Genomic DNA, 25,205 nt, shown 5'->3' with positions numbered 1-25,205 from the left:
CAGCAAATATGTAGTTACACATTGTATTTGGGTTTGTAATATATTTCCAACGCGGCCTTTTATCAACTACCCTTCTCAGATTCCCTGAAGTAAGCAGAGATGCATACAGCATCTCTGGGCTGCAAGCAAAACCAGCCTTATCCTCTTTTGTTCACAACAAGGGCTGCTCAGTTGGATACAGCTTGGCCAGCAAAGCAGTTGCAGCTTGCAAGTATGGTGTCTGTGCTGCAATCCAGTGGGAACTCAAACAAGAACATTCCTGTGGTTTGAAGGGGAGTGGGTGGAAGGGCTTCTCCATAAAGGATAGAGCCAGCCATGCGATTCCACTGAGGAATGTCTCCTCCCCTTCCCCGGAATTTGACAAGATGTCTGAAGGATATAGGGACAGGTGCGTTTCACAGTACTGAGAAAGAAAGATTACAGTGCCTTCAAAACCTCTCCACAGCATTCTGCCGCAAGTTCTGTTTACAGCTACACTGCAGCTGCCGAGCTCTTGCGTGAGGGAGTGCACATTTGCTGTGGGAATCCAAGCTGAAACTCCAGTGTAGCAGAGCAAGAAAGCTCTTGTGTTCTCACTTCACTGCCTCGGGAAGCAGAAAGTCACAACGCCTAGCAGACAGTCTCAGGATGTGGCACAGACCTCCTAGGAAGCCAAGAAGCCTGGTTTTCTCAGCAGTCCCTTCCCCCACGCTTACCTTTTCTTCAATGCTGGGGCACAAAACAGCAGTTCGGTGATGAGAATGGTAAAGAGACCTGAGCACAGAGCTCAAGGCCAGCATGTAGACAGAAATGCTGGCCCTGGGAAAGGGAACTGACGGGCAAGGGCAAGTCTGTGTATACAATGCACTTTAAAAATAAATAATTCAGTGCTAAGGCAATCTATATTCTGTATCAAGGAAAGCTAAGTGGTGCAACTTGTATTAATTATACAAATTTAATTTATTACATTATGTAAATAGCACAAATTTGCATATTTTCAAGACTCTTCTGTTATTCAAGGAGCTTTTGCTACTTTTTGAAAGAATAATGTGCTGCCCACATTTTTTGAGCCCATCTTCACAGCAGTATAAGAGCTGGAATTTGTAATTTTAAAAAAAAAGCCAACTGAATTCTATACCCACATTCTGCACATTTTCTGTACCTGTTTGCAATATGTACAGTCCTGGGCTAGAACTAGGAGAAGAAAGAAAAATGAAGCTGCCTGTAACTTTTGTTCAAAGAAACACACTGGGAAGCAGTAATTGGGAAGGTAATACAAATGTCTAAATAGGTATAGCATCAGACCCATGCCTGTGTATACTGTCAAGCCCACGCTGAGCTCAAGGGCCAAAGAAGGCTGCATGTATCAATCAATGAAGCAAATAAATAATGTACATATTTACAAAGCTCATCATCCTTCCCAGAGTCAATACAAGGGTAAATTTTTTTAAAACACTTAAACAAGCCACACCTAGCTTGAACTAGAAAGGCTATGAGGAGAAAGAATCACATCTTCAAACTTGCACTAGATCAAAGTAAACTATTGGCTGTGCACAGGTGGATAGAATGCATTTGGACATAAGACAGCCTGCCTGTGATTTGCACGGTGCAACTGCCCCCTCTGATGAGCATCTGCAAGTTCTTCATTAAAAGAAGCTGGAGGTGAAAGAAGGAACTGCATCCTTAAATCAAGTACTGAGGGTCATCTTTCTTATGTTACAGAATGATGATGATCAATGATGATAAACTGCAGACGAAACCAACACACTGGCAAGACCGACCACTCCAGGCCAACTATGATCAGCAGGTGGCTGGGCACTAATGCCAGCAGTCATGTTTTTTAAGGATGCTGCTCATACTACAAAGCAATGGAATAGTCAATTGCTAGTCAATTAAATTCTGGCCAATCATCCCAGGTCACTTGTCTAATGGACCTGCTGCTAGAGGTAGTTGTCAGTCTCCACTACCATGCCTCATAATGATCCTTTATATGCAAGTACCGAGATGGGGGGGGCAGGAGATGGGGGGGCAGGAGAACAGGACCAGAAACCAACACAAAAAATACAGAAAGATGCAGGAGAGATGACAGTAAGGTAAGCCACCAGGAGTCCTGAATTGGGGTTCAAGTAGCAGGACTCAAATAACTTCTGTTCAGGACCTTATAAACTGAAGATGCTGGAGACTGAACCTTATTCATACATTCAGTGGGATACTTATACCAGGCTCAGCAGGCATCAGCAGGTGATGTCACTTATTTCCTATCACTCTCAAGTGTCATAATGATGTTCTCTCAAGGCAAGTCATCCCCACATTCCCCGAATGCACTAAGAACATACTGCCAACTACCTCACCAATTCAAGAGCTCCTTAATTTATTGCTGGCTCCCTCTTGGCCCAGGCAGTCCACATCTTGTTCCCCCAGGTCAATGTAACAGGAAGAAAGCATAACAAGCTGCACACAGGATACATGCAGGTGGCTTGGGAGTGAAGGGGTAAGACTTCAGTGGATACAGTAAAGCATGAGTAGGGGGTGTTTCCTAGCTCTACCCAGTTCATGCAGATGGCAAGGGGCAAAGGACAAGGACTCACTCAATGCATTTGCTGAGAGCACTTCCATAAAACTCCATGCACTACAGTTTAGATATCATTCCAGGCTTATTTTTCTTCCGTGCTGCAACAAAACATTTAAACCTTCTATCCAGCCACCCAACACAGAGAGGAGTAAGATCTAGAAATTTTATAAATCTAATATCAAATATCTTATTTAATAAAAACCAAACTTGTAAAAATACTCTAATTTGTATTAAGAATTACAAGGTATAAGTTTGTTTATATACTGATATAATCCTATTAATAATATGTAATAGCATTTAAGAAAGTTTTTCAATGTCAAAGTTAATGATAAAGTTAATGTTAACGTTATTATCAATATTTTGGGACAATTCAACAAATAAGGTGGCAAAAAAACCCTTCCATCAAAGGATAAGCATCAGCATTCATTCCTGGACAGGTGGGACTTGGCACTGCAACTCAGAAGAGACAGGGCTGACTCATACTGTGCATATATCAACACACCTCTTAGTTAGCTAAGCTGTATGCAAATACCACTGCCCTTAGAAGCTGCCAGAAGCAGGGAAATTAACAAGGTACAGCATGGGAGAAAAGAATAGTGTCTTTGCAAAGGGTAAATTAACATCAGTGAATAAAAAAAGAAAAACCCCAAAACTGGGCGGCAAGAAAAGACTAAACACTCCAATCTCTTATGGTCACAACTAGTCCTGACTAGGGGTGTGTGCTTCGGGTATCCAATTCGGAAAGATTTGGTATGTGGGGCCCCGCTTCAGAAATACCAAATCGGTATTTCCGAAGCGATTCGGATCGCTTTGGAAATATTCGGAATAGCCGGCAGCAGCCATTTGCTGGCTGTTTGTATTTCTGCAGGAAGCTAAAGCTTCCCGCCCTTTCTTCCATTTAGCAAAAAAAGGCGGGAAGCTTTGCTTTGCTGGCTGTTTGCATTGCAATGCAATGCAATGCAAGCAGCCAGAGATTCCTGCCTAATTTTCAGGTTGGGAGGGGTGAGGAGGGGTGAGTGCTAGACTAGGAGTACAAGGGGGAGGAGAATCAGGGAAGGGAGGGGGAGTTAGGAGTGTCCAATCCCACTGCTGTTTTCTCCTTCCAGCCAATGGAATCCCTGGAAGAAGATGCAGCAGGGGATTTAAATTAGAGGCTGGCATTTGCGCCAGCTTCCATTGTGTTCCTGCTGGCCTAGAGAGAAACTGTGAGACTGCTTGTTTCTCACTGTCTCTGTGTTGGCCTGTCCTGCCTGGAGTGGACTTCTGCTGTGCTTGTGAGGATCGTCTGACTGATTCAGCGCTGGACTTCAGAAGACTGGTAGGAGAGATTTTCTATTTAGGGGTGAGGTAGGAAGGAAGGGAAGGGAATTTAATTTGAAGCGTTTTACTTTTAATTACTTTGTGTGCATGTGAGGTAGCTGCTTTGAGTAGCTGCTGGCTGGGGCATTTGTTTTTTGTTTTGGGTTTATAGTTGTGGCTTTTACTTTCCAGTGGGCCTGGGCCTTAAAGGTTTAAAGGGTTAGGGCTTGATTTTTTCCATTTGTTGGGGGAGGGTTAGTATTTGGATTACTAACCTTCTTCCATTCTGTTCCTGACCTAGAGAGACTAGCAGAGCACATTAGTTGTAATAGGCTTTCCTCTGTATTGGGGTTTAGGGCCAGCTAGATTCCTGAGGAGGAATTCAGCTGTTTGGTAGGTTTACATTCCCAAAAATAAATAGAGTTGTTTAAAAAGTTATTTAACTGACCATCTCCAGTAGTAAATAGAACCACAAGAAACATAGATTTAGAAATAGGTAGATAGGTTTTGAAACCAAATTGTAAATTTTTAGTTCTTTTTAAAAACTTAACAGGTAGTTAGTGTAGGTTCAAGGAAGGAAAGAATGGCTGATAGGAAAGCTGAGAGGGGCCCCGGGAGAAAGGCTAGAGATAAGTCTAGAGGGGTGGAGGGGAGTGCTGCAGCTATCCTCCCATCTGAACGGAGGAGGCCCTCCCCTGCACTGCTGCCGTTCACCAGCCTGGCTTCTGGTGACAGGAATAGGGTTTGCAAGGCCCTCTTTCCTGAGGCACCTGGCTGGAGGACCACCCCCAACCCAGGTGTCTGAGGCAGGGGCTGGCACTGGACAGAGGCCTGCTGCTGCTGAGGCTCCCCCTCCTCCAGCGGTTGAGAGCGAGCTGCTGGAGGAGGGGCAGCATGAGGTGTCTACTGGGATGGACGTGGGGCACGTGACTTTTCTGTCCCTCACACTCACCCCAGGGACCCACAGGATGTTGGAGGAGCTTCAGGAGGAACCCCCTGCTGGGCAGTCCTCCCCTGTTTTCTCTGAGGCCAGCAGCATGCCTCTCACGGCTGTGTAGGAAGAGAGGGTGCGGGAGGAAGAGGAAGAGACTGTGGTGGAAGAGCCTACATCTCAGCCCCTCCATCCTCTGCCATCTCCAACTGCCCAGCCAAGAGTGGGACGTGGTATGTCTGGCCCAAGCACCTCACAGGAGGTATCTGCTGGGGGGCCTGTAAGCGCCTCCCCTCTCCAGCGTGGGGCCCCCATTACCGCCGATCTCTGGAATCACTTCCAGAGAACGGAGGACCCCTAGTTTGCCCAGTGCTGGCATTGTAAGCAACGGATCAGTCGTGGTAGGGATGTGAACCATCTCTCCACGTCTGGAATGCGAAACCACCTGAAGAGGCAACACCAGGCGGTGCTTCTTCGGGGGGAGAGTTCAAGTGGCACCACACGGCTGCGCTAGCCAGAAGGAGGCAGGCTCTTCTGGTGCTCTCCCCCTATGGGTTCCCGTATGGCAGGGACGCCAAGCCTCCCTGCTGGAGATGTTTGGTGTGCTGGGCCCTAGTGTGCCCGGAGAGGGGATCCAGAAGGTGACCTGGCGCGTGATGCACCACCTCGTCAATATGATTGCAGTCGATGGTTAGCCTTTCTCCGTAGTAGACAACTTCGGCTTCAGTGGGCTGCTCCGTTATGCCTTTCCCTGGTACACTATCCCTGCTTGCACAACGTTAAGCAGGGCCGTAGTGCCCTTGTTTTACAGGGCTGCCAGGGACCACGTGAAGGCACAGTTGTCCCGCATTGCTGGGAGAACTGTGCACTTCACGTGCGACATCTGGACCTGCCCAAGTGTGCAGCAAGTGTACCTCTCGCTTACTGCACACTGGTGGCAACCCAAAGGCCTTCAGGATGGGGGTGAGGTGTCCAGAGTTAGGCAGGGAAGGATGGGAGACCACCGGGCCAGCTACAGCATAGCCTTGCTCCATGTCAAAGTTCTTGACGTGTCGCACACGGCAGAGAACATCACGGACACTTTGAGGAGGGAGTTGGATGGCTGGATAAGTGAGGACACCGTCACCATGGGATGCATGGTGACAGATGGAGGGCAGCGGCACTGCAGGTGAGCCATGAGCGCATTTACTGTGCGGCTCACAAACTTCTCTTAGTGGTGAAAGCTGCGCTTGGGGTGGGCTCCTCCCCGGAACCCCAGGACCCCGTGACTCATGACTTCCAGTATCTCCTGCAGAAATGTCGGAGGCTCACAAGTCACTTCTCGTGCAGTGAGAAATCCACTCACGAACTTTGCCAGAAGAAGGCCAGGCAGGCGTGCCGGAGCATGTCCTGATCTCTGACACAGTCACTCACTGGAACTCCACCTGTGCCATGCTGGAGCGCTTGGTGGAGCAGCAGGCCACACTCGAGGCATAGCTCTCACAGAGAGACGCTGCAAGTCAGGGGCGTGAGTTCAGTCAGGAGGATTGGTTCACCGTATCGCAGACAGTGGAGGTCCTGAAGCCCTTCAAGGACTTCAGGTGCCACAAGATTCCTGTTTATTCTTGCTGCAACACGCTAACACTGCTATCTTTCTAGAGTTAAGATTATCTCACGCAATGGACACCGAGCCAGCTAAAGGCTTATACAAAAGAGGTCCTGCCACATATTTTACTTTTCCAGAATCCTAGCCATGCATTTTGTCTCAGTTTAACAGACTATCAGGCCATTCAGTTAGGGTGCTTGCTCTCGCATACCCTTTTTACAAGAAATTAGCAGAACCACATCTACTATGCAAGTTATCTAGTTTTCTTAAAGCACCAAAGTAATGGAATAGCTTCACAAGCACCCAGCTTTTTGCCATAAGCAGATCACTGCATTGCTACAATTTATTTGTTTTGAGCGTCCTAAAACACATGAAAACTGCAGTGAAAGTTCATAACTGGGGCTTATAAATCTTCCACAAGCATTTTTAAGCATGTAGAAGAATGGATTATCAATTACATTAGGCTGGTTCACAGGATGCACAATACTTTGATTACAATTATAGCACCTAGTACATTACCATTATATCATAATATAAACAGAGCATACACTGCTATTACTACGAGGACTGGTTTATATAAACCAATTTCCTGTTGATCCTTAATTCTGTCCACCATTGACACAAATTCAGGTTCAATTAAGATGATCAACCAAACTATTAGATTGCTACAAGATGGACAAACATAGTTTGTTTCTTGTGCTTGCACTCCCCTCGCTCCTTCCTCACTTTTCACATAAAGAACAAAAATCCAATTGCCCATAATAACTGATTGCAGAAACCTGTCTGAACTGAAACTTGTTTGTAACCCACAAGCAGCGATTCTAATAGGTGTGTGTGATTCAGTATATCTGGCCCAAAAATAAATACAAAAAATCTCTTATCAGTATTTTTTGGGTATATTCTGAAATCCCATTCTATATCAGGAATCTTGGATATGCTGGTATTGCTGGTCCCAATTAATCTCAAAAATATCCAGAATTTACTGGGACTGGCATTTTAAAGATCACAGCAGGTTTTTTCCACTGCTTTGCTGCTTTCCTGTGCAAGAAAAAGGAGGAGAGGTGGCTCTCACAGAGGAATGGAATCACATGTTAGGGATTGCCCAATCATGACAATTTTTAACTGTCAAGACCGGATGGATGAGCTCTCCCTAACATGTGATTTCACTTGCCTGAGTAGCTTTCCTCCTCCCGTTTTTGTACAGCAAAGCAACAAGGAAAAAACTGCTGTGACCAGCTGACCAACCTGAGAATTTCTTGGAGTGCCTGCCTTCTGCTGCCAGGTTGATTCTGCTGGGATTCTCTGATTTGACTTTGTGGGGCTTTGTTGATTCTGCTTGCTTTGGGAGGCTTTCAGTAAGTGGTTGCTCTTGTGTGTTTGGCTAAGGCACTGGATTTTTCCCTCCATAGGGAACAAGAGAAAGTAGCTTGCTCAAGAGCCTGTAGAATTGGACCCTTGACCCAATCTTCTTGAAACTTGGGGGGGGGGGTCTTTAAAGGCCAGGCAGCCCTCACTCTGCTGCAATTTTGGTGCCATCTCCTCCAAAAACACCCCCCTCCTGGAAAGATTTCCCTACAGGGAATAATGAACTTGGTTAATTTGGATGTAGGCCACCATCCTCTCAGTTTCCTGTCACCCCTCAGACATCCTGTTGAGTGCTCAGCGAGATCTTCCCTCAGGCCTGAGAACAAGAAGAGGATAGGATTGTGCCACCTGATTCTTCCTCTAACTCCAGTTATAGCTACTCACACCTCCATGCCACACACAGCTTCCTTCCTCTCCTGTTTGTGGAGCCTTGGTTTTAAAGCACTCTCCTCCCAGCTCCCGTCAGCTGGCAGCCAATACCCCAGAAGCCCTCCTAGCTCCTCCCACCAGAAAGGGGAAGAGAAAGGCCACAACTGTCAACCTACCAATCCTAAGCCCCACCCTTCCACCAGTCCTGCTACCTGAGGAATGGCAGAGGGCACCTTCCAGCTCCACCCCACCTCCCTGGGCTCACCCTTCCTCTCTTCCCTCCTCTCCTCCCCCTCCGCTCTCCAGGTCATGCTCAGTCCTTCCTGCCTGGCTGGGCTCAGTCCCAGCTCCTAAGATGGCAGGGAGGGGCTAGGGCCTGCTGTTGTTGAGCCCCAGGCACAAGGGAATGACATGGTTGCTTGAGTGACAAGGACCACCCCAACCTCCTGCTGGCTAGTCATCACTTCTCTCCATAGATATCTCTGCTAGGCACATCACTGGTGGCCCCAGTACAGACTTCTCCTCCTTTTTCCTAAGAGAGCCTGGCTCAGGGGGTGGGATGCCTCCTGATGACTCTTCACGGTTGCTGTCACACAGCCCAGCAGTGGGTCACCCAGCCATGAGTCTGGTGGTGGCAGCTGCTCCAAATCTAGGCTAGGCAGCAGCCCTGACATTTGGAATCCCCAGTAAGCCCAAATCCAAATACAAAACTGGTATTTTGGGACCCAAATATTAGGAAATTGTTATTTATGGCCTTCCAGATACTCAAATCCACAAAATACATTTTTTTTCAGTATACACCCCTAGATTCTAAGTTAGTATTTAGCCATAGTTTAGAATTCCAGCTTGTAGGGGCTAATACACAGTCAATGGGAGCTTTTCACCAGCATTTTGTTTCCATGTCCACACAAGATGAGCAGGTAGAGAGGGAAGGCACAACAAACAATCTATGTTCATTTCCACCACAGCAAATTAGTTTATCTGGCTTAGTATGACATCTGTGTGAAGCCATTAATGTCTTCTATAGGGTCAAGACAGCTTTCTTTCTGGAATTAAGGCTGTATTTTTCCTTTTTATTCACAAGCCTATGACATTTTCTAAAAGGCAAAGAAACCTGCCATCAGCTATGCAGTTATCTTCAGTGGGATGCGAAATAAGTGTTCTGCGTAGCTTGAGGGGCATGGTAAAAAAAGCTCCAAACATAGATACTAGACACAGAATTGCAGCATTATAAAGCAGAACTTTCTTTACTTTTGCTATTATACTTGCCGTTAAAAATCTGTATTAAAGGTTGTGAATGTATACTTTATTTCAAGAAGACACCAAGCAGGAGTTTAAACTTGTGATCGTATTCATAAAGCGCTACAGATTATATTCATAAAGCATTACAGACTTTTTAAAAGCAAATAGCACATACTTTTAATTATATTTTTAGCATCCTTTTATTTCATGTTCTCAATTTTACTGTAATTTCTCAACAGATGCTATACAAAACCTGGGGAAAGCTACTTTTTTGGCAAGCAGGCAGATATGCCAACCAGATTCCATAAAGGAACTTCAAACATGCTGGAAACTGATGCGCTGCTGGACAGCAACTCTGAAAGTCAGTTAAGAGCCCAGCATCTTTCCAGGTAACAGACAGGACTGAAATCAAGAGGCTACCAACCGAGGCTGCAGTTCTAAGGAGCCTCAGACATATGAAGAGGAATGGACCAGGGGAGTTCTACCTGTGCCAGGAATACACTTGCTAGTTTAAGAACTGGCAGTGAGTACATTAACAAACCTTCTACAAAAATGGCAAGAACAGAACCACAATATAATTTGGCAGCTTCCAAAGGGAGATGGAATATAAGCTTTTGTTTTCATACTGTGTGCTTTATTTGATGGTCATATTTGACCTTGGTTTTCATTTACTATCCATCCACTTAATTACATTATTAAATCACATATGTTTTAAAATTACCAGTCTATGTCTGTAAGGGTGTTGCCAGCCCAAAGCCTAAGCCAACTGAGGCCTCATCATAACTGGGTCTTCATTATCAGTCAGCATCCAGACCAACCATCAAGATAAGCTATACAACTAAAACCATTCTGTAAATACGAATGAAGGAACGGAGGAGTATGCTCATTAAATTTGCAGATTATACTAAATTGTGAAGGGTTGCAAATATCATAGAAGACAGAATCAAGATTCAAAGTAATCTTGACGGGCTGGAAAACTGGGCTAAAATTAACAAAATTAAACGCAACAAAGATAAATATAAAGTTCTGCTTTTAGGCAGTATTGTGTAGTGGAGCAAACAATGAAACACCTGGTTTCCTTAAACTTAAAAGGTTCTTTTATTTACACTGTTTACATTAACTGTAGGGCAGTAAGTAACTTATCTTGGAAGAAAAGATATACAAATACTAACTAAAGGCTTTTCCACTGGGTACAGGGTTGTCCTGGCCTGATTCTGAAGGCCTGATTCTGATTCCTAGGCCCAGAGTTGTCCTGGTGGCCTGCAGGCTTCTAACAGGGAAAGCAAAACTGCGTCCCTCCTACAACTCCTGCTTGCACCGAGGCCTACTGGGAGAGCCTCTTAAAGAGGCAGTACACAACACCCCTCCCCAAGAAGTGGCTTGTGGTCTGTTCAGATTTTAAAAGAACGACTATATATATAATTGTGAAATTTTTCAGATCCTGCCACAATAGCCCAAGCTTCTTTATCAATCTGAGCATGGTTCCTTTCAGTTGAGGTCACTGTCCGAGGATACAAGGCAATTGGAGCTTCTGTACCATTTGGTAGTATGTGACTGAGGTAGCCCCACCTCCAAACGATGAGGCATCACATGTAATAGACAGAGCTCTCTGTTCATCACAGTGAATGTGTACAGAGTCAGTGATCAGCAGCTTCTTTCCAGAGTCAGAAATTCTTCTTCATGTTTGTGGGCCCACTTCCATTGAGCACCTTTATCTAAGAGTCTCTCTACATGAGACATCTTACATGAGGACGCTCAAGTGTAGGGAAATGCAATGTTAGCTGGGAAGCATAGTTTAAAGAGACAGAGCTGAAGTAGGGTTGCCAGCCGCCAGGTGGTGGTTGGAGATCTCCCAGAATTACAACTGATCTCCAGGCAGCAGAGATCAGTTCCCCTGGAGAAAATGGCTGCTTTGGAGGATGAGCTCTATGGCATTATAACCTTCAGAAGCCCCTCCCCTTCACAAACTCCACCCTCCCCCAGGCTACACCCCCAAAATCTCCAGGTACTTCCCAACCTAGAGCTGGCAACCCTAAGCGGAAGGTTCTGTCAATTTCACCTTCAGAGCCTTCAGGAAGAAAAGATGAAATTAACAAAGGCCCTTTTCGCACTTACGGTTTAAACCACCATTTATGAGCATTCGGCCCGATCGCAGTGGCTTCGGCATTGCACCCGTTCATTTCACACTGTCCACTGCAATTTCGATTTGGTGTCTGTGCTTCACTTCAAACTTGGTGCAGTTTCAGGCTTTCGGGGCCTTGTAATTCACGTCACACTTTTAAAAAAAAAACCTGAGCACGCGTAGCAACGTTGCAATGTTGGAACCCTTCCCCCCGTTTTGCTGACTGGGCTGTCCCCTGCCCACTGGAGAGGCAATTGGTGGCAAAGTTCTGGGGGAAAACATGTACCACTCTCATTTTTTTTAAAATCAAGCCAGGAAAGGGTTAAAATGCCGCCGATTCATCCCCTCCCGGCAAGCCGAGGCTTGTTTCCAAAGGGCTGTGCAAAATGCTTGGGTGTTTTTTTTTCTCTTTAGCAAAGTCTGAAACATGCCTGGGAGGGAGGGAAAAGCAGCCATTTAATCCTTTCCTGGCTTTTAAAGCCAGGAAGAAAGTGCAGTAACATTACAACACTGCAACTCATTCTTGTCTTTAAAAAAAAAAAAAAGTGTGTGTGTGCATACCCTAAGGGAGGAAGGAGAATGCAGCTATTTAACCCTTTCCTTGCTTTTAAAGCTAGCAGGGAATTCGCAGCAAGCTTAGGAATCATTCCTGGCTTTGGGGGAAAAATAAAAGTGCATGCATACCGGGAGGAAGGAAACCAACGGAGAAGCAGCCTTATGACCCTCACCTCGCTTTACTAAAAAAAATGGTGAACAAGGAGTTCAGAGAGCTGAGGAGGGTGGGAGTGGTTAATTCTGCACAAACCAATTAGCTCCCAGGGAAAAGGAGAGAGGGGGAGAGAAGCAAAAAGGGGGCAAAAGTGTTCAAATTAGCAAAATGCGGGCCAGCTGCCAGTCGGCAGCGGACTTAAAAAAATATCAGGGTATGTCCGCAGGGGGAAAAATCAGGGATACAGCGGACAAAAAGCGGGACTGCATCCCATGACTGCTTTGAAAGTGTGAAAACCTTGTAAACATGGGATGTGGAACAGGTACAAACACGCTCTAAAAACCGAGTGTGAAAAGTACTAAACTCTCTGAGGATATCTCCACAGGCTCTGTCTTTTTAAACTACCCTCATGTAGAGAGGTGAAACTGAAAGAGCATTCCGCTCTGTCTTTTTAAACTACACTTCCTGGCTAACATTGTGTCTCCCTAAACTTGAGCATCTTCATGTAAGACGTCTCATGCAGAGAGACTCTAAGAGGGGTTCTGCTATAGTGGCTTTGTTTTTGTTTTCTAGAAGTAGCCTGACTGGCAAACTCTTTCTATGCGGCCCTTTTTCTTGCAGGAGAGACTCTCAGCATTCCTAAATCTGCATTCATTTTATTAGTGTCTTCCACAGCTTAAACATGTAGATGCATTACCTGACTTGCGTAGTCCAGTTAATGCAGATGTGAGCCTATGTATTTGCTCGTTATTTGATTCTTGGTTTTGTTGGGGTATGCGGACATTAGTGTGGTGCCCGCTGCAAATTTCTCTAACATTATGTGAAGCAGCTTCAGCTGCTAATGCTTGTTGCTGTGCTGCAGCAAATGTCAGATTCTGCTCAGAGAGGAGATGCCGCTGGATTGCCTCATCCTTAACTCCACAGATGAGCTTCCAGGAGATCCCAAAATTCACAATATTCAGCAAGGTGACAGAGTTCTGCAACGTATTCTGCTAGTTTCACTGGCTCACTGATCACGCTTAAAAAAATAGAACCTTTGTAGAGTAACAGATGGTATTGGATAGGTAAAGTTCCTTAATCCTACTCATGAGTTGTATAAACTATTCCCTGCTCCCTCACAAAAAAGGCACCCAAAGGGTTCTTTGAGAATCCCACAATGCATCTTTGTACTGCAAGTTCAGAAACTTTTTTTCTTTAGAAGGCCTCAATATTATGACTACCTCAGGGCCCTAACCAACATCAATCTGGCTAAACTGTGAGGAATAATATGCATTAGCAGCTCAGGGGAGTACAATACGCCTCCCATTTAAAACTCCTTGCTAGTATGTTCCAGAGTAGGAGTCATCCTGACATAAAGGTACCCAGCAATGAAAACTTTATTCACTGTAAAACACTGAGTTGAATTTGGTGCAACTCATAAAAGTGTGAAAAAATTAACCATGTGATTAAGCTTTTGCTTTAAAGCCACAATCCTTCAATATGTGACAACCTGATCTATATTTATAAAGATTGACCTTGAAATCTAGTTAAAGATGTTCCTCTACCTCCTGTGTACCATATAAGAAAAAGGAAAAAACAGCCTGCATATAAAAAGTCATTAAAGTTTGATGAGGGCTTATTGAGTCGGCATTTTTAAAAAACTTTATTCAAGTGATATAATAAATTACAGTGAATTTTAAAGCTTAACATAGCTTGGCATGTTTTTAATTTCAAATAGATTTCTTCTAAAGACATTATCATTTTTCTTTGCTAAAGTAAATCCATTCAAATTTTGAAAAGAATTATTCAACATTTTATTCACCCCTCTAGGTATACTGAAAAAAAAATGTGAGGCTCAGCCCAGCAGGTAAGCGTATCTTTGGTAAGCTCCGTGATTCTTGCATGGCTCCTATTAGTTTCAAAGGTGCTGTAATGGATCTTCTTACTGGATTGCCTGTTTTGGAAGGCTTATATATTATAGTGTTAGACAGTCAGAAAGCATGGGATAGTAGTTAAGAGTGTGAGGCTTGGATTTAGGAGACCCCAGTTCAAATCCCCTCTCTGCTACGCAAGTTCACTGTGTGACGCTGGGCCAGTCAGTCTCTCTCAGACTAATCACAGAGCCCCAAAATGTCTGAGGCATTTTGGGCTCCTGTATCAACAGGGAAACAGGAAAATCATGTTGTGCAGTGAAACTCCTTGCACTTGTGGAAATGCTAGTCAAGACAGAAGGCACAATGCATTACAATAGAGTAATGATGCGAGCAATAGTGGGCAATAATAGATTTAAATGCCATCTGTGGTGTGTAACAGAGTTAAAGTTTCACTGATTAGTTACTACTATGAAATGGAAAGGAACCTAACTCAGTCGACCACTGTTCCAGCACCACTGCAAATCATGGTTTCTTCTTGCTAAGCAAAGTTAGCAAACTGGAAGCCAGACTCGGGAATTTATGTTCCTTCATTGCAACTCTTCTCTAGAATCATCATCATCATCACCCTTAACCACGATAAAGTCTAACTGTAATTACCTTGAAATCAGGTCTGATACTGCAGACTGAAGTAAATGTAAGTTCATTATCCTTTTTTTAATGCTTATAATACACTCCTTATAATACACAGTTCTATCTTATGACCAAGTTGCATTTTTCAGCAACTTCATTTGTGTAACGTCTATGAGACTAGATCTGCCAGCTGTGTAGGATAGCTTGAAAATGATCAGCTGTTTAATTAAACTCTGTTTGCTAAAATGCAATTATCAAAATATTTGTACTTAGATGAGAATTGCGTATGTACATGTGCACTCCTGGACAATTTCCATTCATATCAATACAGCTTGCATATCGGGCATACATCAAACCCTCGATGTATCCACTACTTTGTACAAGAATCACAGAGACTTGCTATGTATCCAATTAACTTAATAATGTTAATTACCTCTACTGGTAACTATTATTTAGTGTTGTATTCCTTTCCTTAATGGATAAGTTCTTTATTTAAATTCCCCCAGCAACCTTCCCACTGAAGAATTCAAGTCATAATCAGGATCTACCACATTTTTGTTCAGAAAGCCATTTCCCCCCTGTACCACACCAGCAATTCTCAAGGGTTTATACTTTCCATGTGAAGCATCGTAGTTCAGCACATACATATTTTACTTGCAGAAGGTCCCAAGTTCAATACCTGATATTTCTTAGTTTAAAAGTGTCACAGAAAAATAGGCCTGAGAATGACCTCTTTTCAAGACCTTGGAGAGTTGCTGCTAGTCAGAGCACACTCACACACAACATTGCCTTATATGGAGCCAGACATTTGGGCTATGAAGTTCAGTACAGTCTACTCTAACAGGCAGTAGGTCAACAAATCCCAGGTCGCTACAGTACCTAAACATTTTATTGTGGAGTTTAATATTTTCAACCTCCTAATCCACCCCTGGAGTGAGGACGAATCAGGGCCATGCCCAGCAACAACCAGTGGGCAACTTGCTACCAGGTAATTTGCACAACTCAACTAGCTGTAGCAGTGATTACTGGGCAACTTGATGCCACACAATTTGCCTGGGCCCAGCAGCAGCCTCTACACCGTTTGCATTATTTGGCCAGACCCAACAGCAGCTACCACCCAATTCACCTGAATCACTTGATACCATATGACTTTTGCAACTTCACTAGATTTCCCCCCACTTGGCTAGACCTTCCCATGGAGAAGCTGTCACGGGAAGGAAATGAGCAAAAGCTGAGAGACAGTATGACACAGTAGTTAGAATGTCAGGCTAACATCTGGGAGATGCATGTTCATATCCTCAACTCTGCCATGAAAGCTTGCTGGGTGACCTTGGGCTAGTCAATCTCTCTCAGCCTAACCTACCTCACAGGATTGTTGTGAGAATAAAATGGAGGGCAGAAGAATGATGTTAACTGTTTTGGGTCCCCACTGGGGAGAAAGGCAGGGTATACAAGACTGTTAGAAGATAGCATGTATAGCTGGAGACTGGGTGGGGCAGATAAAAGAAATTGGTTAGTAAGTGGGAGAGAACTGAGCAAGGAAAGGGGAGAGAATATGGGGGATGCCAGAAGGAAAGTGGAAACTGTGCAGGGAAGAGGGTACAGATGAAAATGAAATGACCATCACAAATTCTTGTGCGTTCCTCACTTGTTAGATCATAACTGAAGTATATATTTGACATATACAATATTTTCAAGGATATATTTACTCAGTAAGATCCAGACTGAATTTTCTGCGAACAGAAAGGAAGGTGTCATTCCCACCAATTTCCCCGTTCTGGTACAGATCTTTGGTTTGCTCTTCCTGAAGGTATCCTATCACTCACAAGCCAACATTTTGGCGAAATCAATCAGCTGCAGCAGAAGGGGGAGACTAAAGTGCTGATCAAAGTGCTTTCCATGAATGGAAAATTTAGTCTGGTTCCAATCCATTGTTTAACTGAGATTAATTCTGTCCACATTTAAGGTAAAATCCTATGAACACTCTGCTAGGAGTAACCCCAACTAAATAAAATGGGGCTTCTACATAGACTTGCTTAGGATTGTTCTCTTGTGTGTTTTATATGCCATCAAGTCACTTCTGACTTACGGTGACCCTGTGAATCAATGACCTCCAAAAACGTCCTAGCGTTGACAGCCTTGCTCAGGTCTTGCAAACAGAAGGTTGTGGGTTCCTTTATTAAATCAATCCATCTCATGTTAGGTCTTGCTCTTTTCCTACTGCCTTCAACCTTTCCTAGAATTATTAACTTTTCTAGAGAATTTTATCTTCTCATGATGTGACCAAAGTACGATAGTCTCAGTTCCATCATTTTAGCCTCAAAAGAGAATTCAGGCTCGATGTGATCTTGAACTCACTTCTTTGTCTTTTTGGCCGTCCATGGTGTCTGTAAAAATTTTCTTCCACCACTACATTTCAAATTAATCAATTGTTCAACACTTATATCCATAGATATTAATGGGGAATACCACAGTATGCATTATCCTGACCTTGGTCATCCAGCAACTCATCCAGCTTGAGAGCCAATTTGGTGTAGTGATTAAGAGCAGTAGAACTCTAATCTGAAGAGCCAGGTTTGATTCCCCACTCCTCCGCTTTAAGCCAGCTGGGTGACTTTTAGTCTGTCATAGCTTCTCAGAGCTCTCTCAGCCCCACCCATCTCACAGGTGATTGTCATGAGGATAATAATAACACACGTGAGTGCGCATTAAGTTGTTCTGAAGGACAGTATATAAATCGAATGTTATTATTATCATTATCACCAAAACCATAGTTATCTTTAAAATATCTTCTAGTTCATTCACGGCTATCCTTCCAAGTCTCAATCTCCCTTTTGGTTGATGATTGAGCCAAAAAATATAACAACAATTTCAATGTCCTCATTGTCATCCTTACAATTCTGTAATTCCTTGGTAGTCATTACTTTTGTATTCTTGATGTTCAGCTTTGGCACTTTCACCTTTAACTTTCATCAGTAGTCATTTCAAGTTTTCACTATTTGCTGAAAGTAATGTAGTATCATCTGCATATCTGAAATTGTTAATGTTCTTCTGCCCATTTTCACTCCACCTTCATCTAAATCTAATTCATTTTTCCATATGTTCTGAATAAAGATTGAACAGATAGAGATAAAACACATCCTTGTCTGACACCTTTGCAAATTGGAAACCATTCTGTTTCTCCGTATTCTGTCCTCACAGTGGACTCTAGTCCAGAGTACAGGTTGTGAATCAAAATAATCTAATACTGTGGCACATCCATTTCTTTTAAAATCATCCACAGCTTTTCATGATTCAGACAGTCAAAAGCTTTTCTGTAATCGCTAGAAGAAACTGATTTTCTTCTGAAATGCTCCAGTAGCCAACATATATTTGCAATATGATCTCTAGTGCCTCTTCCTTTTTTAACTCCAGCTTGAACATCTGGGATTTCTTGTTCCATATATAAGAAGAGTTTTTGTTACAAATTTTAAACATCACTTTGCTTGCATGGGAAATTAATTCAATGGTCCTATAGTTGCTGCAAACTTTGATATCTCCTTTTTGGGGAAATGGGAATTTAAATTATTTTCTGTTTGCAGTAATTGTTTTGTTTTCCATAACTGTTGACATATTTGTTCAGATTTTAAGGGACTGAGTTTCTATAGCTTGAAATATCTCTATTGATAACCCATCTATTTCTTGTTTCTCGCAATTGTTTTGAGTGCAGTTTTCAGTTCACTTCTTCAAAAGATTCTTCATTGAAGCAATTTGTCATCAGATTGTAACAGGCTCTGCCACTATGGAAAAGCTACAATTAGGAGAAAGATTCATCAGAGCAATTAAGGAAATTTACAGAGACCAGACTGCAGCAATTGTGGTGAACGATGAACTGACTAAGAAACTGATTATAAGTAAAGGAACAAGACAAGGTTGCCCGTTGTCTCCACTGTTGTTCATTTTAGTATTGGAGATCCTGATGATACAAATACGACAAGACGAGGAAATTCGAGGAATAAAAATAAAGGACTATTCATACAAGGTCAGAGCATTTGCGGACGATATAATGTTAATCGTAGAGGGCCCATTGGAGAACATGCCAAAAGTGATAGACAAGATCAAGGAGTTTGGAGACTTGGCAGGTTTCTATATTAACAAAAAGAAGTCAAAGATATTATGTAAAAATATGACTAAGCAGAAACAACAATTGTTAATGGAAACAACGGACTGTGAAGTAACAAGTAAGGTGAAATACTTGGGAATTGAACTGACTGCTAAGAATATTGATTTATTCAAGAATTATGAAAAACTATGGATTCAGATAGAGAGAGACTTGATTAAATGGAATAGGCTCAATCTGTCATGGTTGGGTAGGATTGCAGCAGTTAAAATGAATGTGTTACCAAGAGTGATGTTTTTGCTACAGACAATACCAATCATCAGAGACTCTAAACAATTTGAAAAATGGCAGAGGAAAATTTCAGATTTTGTATGGGCAGGCAAGAAGCCTCGAGTGAAAATGAAAGTTTTACAAGATGCAAAGGAAAGAGGTGGAATGCAACTGCCCAATCTGAGACTTTACCATGACGCAATCTGCCTAGTTTGGTTGAAAGAGTGGATGACACTAAAGAACAAGAAATTATTAGCCCTAGAGGGATACAAAAAAATATTTGGATGGCACGCATACCTATGGTACGACAAAGTAAAGGTCAACTCGATGTTCCTGCACCATTTTTTACGGAGAAGTCTATACACAATCTGGAAGAAGTATAGAAATTATCTACAAGAAGGAACTCCTTGGTGGGTGGTTCCATATGAGGTGATAGACCCGAGAGCTGTCGATAACGAACGACAATGTTTAACTTACAAAGAAATAACTAAAACCGAAGCAGCTAAACTTAAAATAAAGACGCAAGAGGAACTATCACCTAACTACGATTGGTTCCAGTACAGACAGGTTAGAGACTTGTATAACTCGGACTCTGTAAAGGGAGGTATACGAACAGAGAATTCGGAACTAGAGCAGACTCTTCTTAAAGAGGACAAGAAAAGAATATCCAAGGTATACCAGGTACTGTTGAAATGGTATACCGAGGATGAGACAGTTAAAACACAAATGGTGAAATGGGCTATAAATTTTAATAAAGAAATAACAATGGAGGCATGGGAATACTTGTGGAAGACTACAATGAAGACAACGACATGTACAAATATTAAAGAGAACATCTACAAAATGATCTATCGTTGGTACATGACACCAAAGAAGATTGCGCTAGGGAATTTGAACACTTCTAATAAATGCTGGAAATGTAGGAAGCATGAGGGCTCCCTCTATCATATGTGGTGGTCGTGTGAGGTAGCTAGGCAGTACTGGGGGGTAATAATAAGAGAAATGAGTGAAATTTTACAATTTCAAATCAATAAGAACCCAGAACTCCTGCTACTGAACTTGGGAATGGAGGGAATTCCAGCTCATCACAGGACATTGATATTTTACATGACGGCAGCAGCTAGACTTTTGTATGCGCAAAAATGGAAAGTACAAGAAGTGCCAACTATCGAAGATTGGATCTACAAATTGCTGTATATGGCGGAAATGGACAAGATGACAAGAAAACTGAGAAATCTGGACTCAGGGCAGTTTAACACAGACTGGGAGAAGCTGAAACAATATCTGGAGAAGAAATGGGAGGTGGGAGGAAAACTGTGGCAGTTTGAGAACTACTGAAGTATAATAAAATGTAGAGGGGGGTGACTTTACCGGGGGGGAGAAGAGATAAATGTGAATTTATAAGCAGTTAGATTAACAGATTGACATATATATAGATATACATAGGTTAATAAACAGAATATTGATAGAAAATAATTAACTATAAGGATTAAATATAAGGATTGAGTAACCAATAATATTTTCTTTCTTTGACAAGATTTGTACAATGCACCAAACTGAATGTCTGAAGGTATAGACGAGTCAAATTGATTGACTATGTGATGAGAGTTACAGAGAATTATTATAAAAAGATAGAATGAGTAATATATAGAGAATAAGTCAAATTGTTTGATTTAAATGAATGTAAGATTTATATGGTTTGTGATATATAGAAATACTTAAAAAATGGAAAATGGGATAAATTGTTTATCTAAGATGGAAACAAAGACTTACAGTTTGGGTATATAATATTAAAAATAGTTAAGATGTACTGCTTAGAATAATGGAAAATATATATTTGTTTTAGATAGAGGAATCTAATAGAAGTAAGGGAAAAGGGACAAAGGGTTGGAAAACTGTTGGAAGTCAAAAAAGGGGGGGGAAAGGGAGGGGGTTAGAAATTGAAAATTGGGGGAAAATTGAATGTAAATGTAAAAATAATGGACTCTAACCCAATAAAAAATTTTTCAAAAAAAAAAAAAAAAGATTGTAACAGGCTCTCTTGCCTGTGTCTGAACTAAGCTTCCACTACTCCAAAGGAAAGATTTATCTTTTCTTTTGGATGGTGCTCAGCAATTAGTTCAAGACCTGTCAAGCAAATTTTTTCTTCGAACCATTTGCTTATCAGTATTTTTGTAAAAGGTTCTTTATTGCTTTGTCGCTTCTAATCAAAGTACTCAGACACTTGTTAGGGTGTATTTCTTTTATTGAAAATATACTCTATTTTTAAATGAAACAAGTAGTTAAAAATATATGATTATTAATATAAGTCCTACAAAAATAGAACACAGAAAGGCAATCAGAATTAAATTTGCTAACATTTCCTAACTAACTCTTAAGTTTCAAAATAATCAAAGTTCTTATGAAATGCATTAAGATTTTCATAGCCTACATTACAAAGATAAGAATCTTACCTAATCTTCATGAGATCTCTTGCAATCAGAACTCTAACTCATTATGTAGATTAGCATGTTTTATAGGTTATCATATGCAAATATCTAAGATCTTTTCAAATAATAGCATAAACAAACTATGATTGGTTTAATGCTTCATTGAATATTCATAATTTCTATTGTATAACTGTTTAATTAGCCAAAAATGACATTATAACTAACTTGCAAAACAAAACCATTAATCCATGAGAAATGACAGGAAGAGTTAAGATACTAGATCACTATTGGTCCAGTCTCTGATAAAGAAACATTAATCTAGATGGAGTCCACTATTTTTAATTAGCTGTCAAAAGATTAAAGCGCACCTGTTATAGTTACCCAACACTAAAAAAATGCAGACAGTTCATGAAAAGATTAAAAGTTCACCTAGAATACAAGCCGTTAGTATGTATTAGCTTAGTATTGATTGGTATAATGTGCTTTAATCTATATTATTACAACAAGGTAACATATCTTCATGTCGATCTTTCAGCATCCCTAGCCATGGTTGGAATTTCCCTTTAATTTCCTGGATCTTGTGGAACAGTTCTCTTGTTCTTCCTTTTCTGTTGTTCTTTCCTATTTCTTTATACTGATTATTAGTTTTCTTTGTCTTTATATGCAAGCTGCTAAAAAACTACATTTAGAATTCTGATTCTATTTCTGTCACCCTTCACTTTTGCTTCTCATCTCTCTCTAGCAATTCTAAGAATTTCATCAGTCATCCATCAAGGCTTTTCACATTTCTTTTGGCTGCAGGAATAGTCTTTGCACAATTAAACTTAGTAATACAAATCTGTTCTTTACATAGTCTTTAAAATATTCAGGAATATTATTTAGATTATATTTTGGGAATATGATTGTGTTCGTGTTTTTCTTGAGCTTTATTCTAATTTTTGATATTAACAATTCATGGTTTGTACCACAATCAGTTCCTGGTCTTGTTTTAGCACAGAGAACTGAGCTTCTACATCTTCTGCTTCCAATTATGTAATCTATTTGATTTCTCTATTGACCATCTGGTGATGTCCACATATACAATTGTCTGTTCATTTGTCTGAAGCAAGTGTGTGCAATGAACAAACTGGCTTCACAAATTCTATGTTGTTCTCCTGCTACATTTCATTCTCATAGTCCAAATTTTCTGACAATAATTGATTCTTCTTTGTTTCCTACTTTTGTATTCCAGTCACCTATGTTATCAGCGCATCTTGTTTACATGTATAATCAATTTCTTCTGGACACTTGCACAAAAGCTTTCAGTTTCTTCCTCTTCTGTTTCTGTAACTGAGGCATAAACTTGAATAATGTTTTATGTTGATAGGTGTTCCACGAAGTGTGACTGTTATTATTCGGTCAGACTTTGCATTATACTCCTGATTCCTTGTGCTACATATCTCACCTTACTATCAGTGCAACACTGTTTCTTCTGAATTTGTAATTTCCAGAGTAAAATAGTTGGTAATTTTCTGACTGAAAATGTCCTGATCTAGCCCTCTTTAGTTCATTCTCATCCAGGATTATGATGTTTAAATGTTCCATTTCTTATTTTACAATTACAACCTTACCTTTATTTGCATTTCTCACATTTCATGTTCCTAATATATTTGTCATACAGCTTTGGACTTTCCATTCACTTCTATTCACAACAGCAACTTAGGTGCTCCCTTAGAATGACATAATGTGTATGATAATAATACACTAATGAAGAGGTCAAAGTAATAACAGTATGTTGATAATCAAATATACTGCTCATCCTATTGAAATCATTCACTGTAAACACAGAATACGTGTTTTCTATTTCAGCAGCTCAGAAGCCAAAAAAATAACATATATGCAATAAGGCAGCATAGGATGGAGAAGTTTGCATCTTGCTCTCTTCGCCTCTAGAAAACTGCTAAGTCCACACAGGATTACACTTGTAAGACATTATGCTTTTAAATTCCATAAATATGCCAAATAGTACCATTTTATATTCTAAATTATGAATAATGCATTTTATATTGTTAAAGAATAAAATAAAAGTTTAAATTTGATAAAAAGTACTGCATATTTCATTTTTCTCCAAAGTTAGAAGTTTTTTTCTCCCATGGCTTCAGATTTTACCTGTCTAGTCTTTGGTTCTTATTATGATATTTAATTGTGTGACAGCAGAAGGGAGTAGACATTCCTTTACCAACATATTAGAAAAATTGGTCTGCATGCCAGTGAAACACCAAACACAGAAATAAGAGGCACAACATTTCAACAAATAGTCTATACCAAAATCTGACCAAACATTTGTATTCCAGCCTCACTCCAAGGAGCTCAAGAATAGCATACATAGGACTATCCCACTTTATGTTCAACTTTTTACGGGGAGTATAGAGTGACAGCTCTGAATGGTTCACGGCTACACAGGGAAATTCACAGCTTAGCAGATACTTGAAGTCAGACTTCTCAACCTCTTGGGTTCTATTGAAAGCATTTAGGGGGTCCTGCTTGCAAAACAGGACTTTCTTCCCTCTGCCCTCCCACTGCAACAAATGGTATCCACTAAAATGCTGGCTGCAAGGTTTGGAGGAACCCCCCAAGAACAGCACTGGGTATGATGTGGCAGTCGACAGCTAAAGAAGGGAATTGGGAGAGGTCACCCACACACACAGTAGAAGTTCTCTTCCACCAGCAGAAAATGACCAGTAGATACAACCTTCCGTCCACCATATCACCTAGAATTCTTATCTTTCTGTCCATTACACCACCTACACTCTTCAGATGATACAGACTATGAGTCAGGACAAGATGTCATTATTGCCATGTATAGCAAATTACTGCCAACATCTATCTGGTATAATCAACTACAGGTAGCATGGACTCCTGAAATAGTGGCAAGAGATGCACCTAATGTTTGTGACATAATACTGAGGATAAAAACAGTTGTTTTAATGCATACATTCAGTTATAAGGTCTCTGTCCTCTCAGGTGTACATACTACTCTGTACATTGAAATAAGAATCAGAGCATTGGGCATCCATAGAAAACATACACACCTTAATTATACACTACAGGATAGGGCAAAATGCAGTAACACCAATGATTTGTTAATTGTATGATCCTTAGTTAATATTTGCCACACAGCCTCCCACATTTTGCATGACAACTTTGAATGTGGTTTTCTTCTTACATGGAGAATACTTCCACATAACACTCACTTCTATGTTAATCCAGTTTTATTTTTAGTTTGCTTATTTTTAGCTTAATGTTTACTTTTGCCTTGTTTTTATGTATATGCCACCTAAAGTGTTTTGGCAGATGGACGGGATACAACTTACGGAAATAAATAAATACAGGGGGAAAGCATGCAAACTATGAACATTTATCTGTTTTGTTATGTGAACATGCACTGGGTTACCAGCAGCTCCTCAGGAAAAAAGATACACATACAATTGCTACATGTGACGATCTATGCATAATTTCCACACTTTTTCCTCTATAGGACTTAGATTAATATGATTATGCATGTGAAACGCTACACTGTCAGGAAAATAGTATATAACAATATATTGTCAAAGGCTTATATTATACTTACTTATTATACTTATATTATAAAACAATATTTATTATTACTATTACTTCTAGCAACTGTACAAGAGAAAAAAAATCACGTTTGACCCATAGAAAGCAACAATAGAAAGAAAGAAAGCAACAGTTATTTTCCTAAGGTTTGTTG

General features: G+C 41.2%; 1 protein-coding gene across 1 annotated transcript in view; it reads right to left on the bottom strand.

Moving 5' to 3' along the window:
* CHD6 (chromodomain helicase DNA binding protein 6) overlaps positions 1–25,205 on the bottom strand; it is a 196,989-nt gene that overhangs the window by 165,449 nt on the left and 6,335 nt on the right. The gene's annotated exons all lie outside the window — the stretch shown is intronic.

This window comes from Eublepharis macularius, chromosome 5 (assembly GCF_028583425.1).
Source record: "Eublepharis macularius isolate TG4126 chromosome 5, MPM_Emac_v1.0, whole genome shotgun sequence".
NCBI classification, from domain to species: domain Eukaryota; kingdom Metazoa; phylum Chordata; class Lepidosauria; order Squamata; family Eublepharidae; genus Eublepharis; species Eublepharis macularius.
This window is presented reverse-complemented; position numbering and strand designations above follow the sequence as displayed.